Consider the following 2,285-nt stretch of genomic DNA (forward strand, 5'->3'; position numbering starts at 1 on the left):
TAATTTCCAAGTTGTAGAAGACAGGAGAATGTAACAAGGTTGAAAAGATGTTTCTGTCTAATTTTTGCCCATGAGTTGATGATGTTCTTTCTGCTCCATGGGTCAAATACCATTGCTTGGGAGAAATAATGATCCACTGTCTAATGCTCTGCMATCAAAAGTGTGAGCTTAATTATTCCTACTACTAAGACAAAATAAGAACTTCAGGCTTCTAGCACTCTCTCCTTGAATTTTCCTTTTGCTTTCTATCCTGGAGTTTTGGGCTTCTCCTTATGACAGCCTCTCCTAAATGCTGCTGTGGTGAAAGAATGCCATCAGCTACACACGACAGCTCTTCTCCTGCTGCCTCCTAGCTCAGGAATCACCTGAGGCAAGCAGTAATAGCTCATTATCCCATACTCTGAGCATGAGCAATAATGAGCTGGCTGCTCARTTGAAATCCTGTCCTGTAATATAAACACAGWGCACAGCTTYGAGRATTTAAGAATCTCAGGGCTTAATTRGTATCATAAGAAATCCTGGAAGCAGTGACTATTATGGAACAGCACATTGCAGCTTGGAATTAAAATGTCTCATAAGTTAAGATCAGGGTCTGGAATATGATGAATGACTTACATAGCYGAGAGKTTGAAGAAAAGGAATMTATTCCTTTCTGCCAAKTAATTTAGTACTTTGGTTACTAGARGCCTGCTACTYACTTTTGTGCTGATCAAGAGTGCCTTGTTATGTCTGCATCCCCAAMTGACATCTGTATCCATCCAAAATATTTTGTTTTATTGGCTGATATAARAGGGAGAATTTGTTTCTAATTTCATACAGTACCTATTGTTTCRTTTGGCTTCCTGGGTGCTGGGTGAAGGTGGATGATGTGATACTCCTCAAAAAGTGTAGCTACTGAGAGGGCTTAGTGTCTAGAATAACAGCAAAATTGTTGATGCTCTTCTAGAAATTCTTCTCCCAAATTAAAAGRCCTTAGAGGATTTGGAGACAACTGAGTGGTGAGGGAAAGCTCAGAAAGGTCCAATTGCTCAAAGTTGACAAGAAGGATGCAGTTGTTATTGTGATGATTTATTATGATCCTTAGAAGGTTAAACTGTCCTTGGGAGAGGAAGATGGGTTAATGTGCAAGTCTTCAAAAAGATCAGACTGTAGCCAGCAGGATGGATTGTTTCTACAGAGACTCAGCAAGGGAGCAGTTTGTTGCATGGTATATTAATATATGGTTCAAAAAAAACCCCAGGGAACTTTGCACCACCTCAAGTGAGGACCACTTGCTACTGGGGGTTCACAGAATCATAGAMTCATGGAAATACAGATTGGGTAAGGCTGGAAAGGACCACAGTGAGGTAATCTGATCCAGCTTTCCTGGTCAGGCAGGGCCATCCCAAAGCACATGGCACGGGATCGTGTCCAGACACTTCTGGAGTATCTCCRGTGAGGAGACTCCACACCCTGTCTGGACAATCTGTTYAGTSCTCAGTCACCCTCACACTAAAGAAGTTTTTCCTCATGATCAGGTGGARCTTCCTGTGCATAAAATAGCCCATTGCCTCCTGTCSCATTGCTGGGCACCACTGAGCAGAGTCTGCTCCATCCTCTGACCCCTCCCTGCAGACACTGACAGGACAGATGAGGCTGAGGTTAATGTGCCACCCGCTTCTGCTGCTCCTTCTTGTCCCACCATAGAAGCCGACACCTCCTCACAGGTGTGAACAGACACCTCACCCCTCCTCAGCCACTCTCACCCAAAGCAGGTGGTGTAAAAAACAGATCTAAAAAGAGGGATTTTTTTTTTTTTTGGTTGATTTGGTTCTGTTTAAGTTTTTTGTTRGCACTGGACAGAAAGGGGCAATGAAGTGGTGAAAGGTGCATTCGCTCCTCCTGGGGCACACCCACCTCCAGTGCAAGGCTGGAGGAGGTGAGGGACATGGTTTAGTGATAGACCCGACAGATTTAGGGTAGTGGGTGRATTCAATGATCTTAGATGWCTTTTCCARCCYAARTGATTCTGTGATTCTATGAGAGGACTCTCCAGAGAAAGGTGACCTCAGCTCCAAACTGACAGCTGCCAGACCATTGTACCTGGATATGTCAAAGTTTCTATAAATAAATTGCTGTCTTTTCTGCTCCACCACTTTGTTGCATGTGCTTCTACCCATCCAGTCTCTTTTGTTTGGTTTAGGGGSTTTCAAGCCACCTCTCAGTTCTTCAAGATAAAATAGCTGAAGCCTTTCTTTCACTTCAACAGCTTCATAACAAAAATACTTCATCAATGTAATTTGCAA

Source organism: Malurus melanocephalus, unplaced genomic scaffold (assembly GCF_030028575.1).
Source record: "Malurus melanocephalus ecotype Western Australia unplaced genomic scaffold, MMel_1.1 scaffold_392, whole genome shotgun sequence".
NCBI lineage: Eukaryota > Metazoa > Chordata > Aves > Passeriformes > Maluridae > Malurus > Malurus melanocephalus.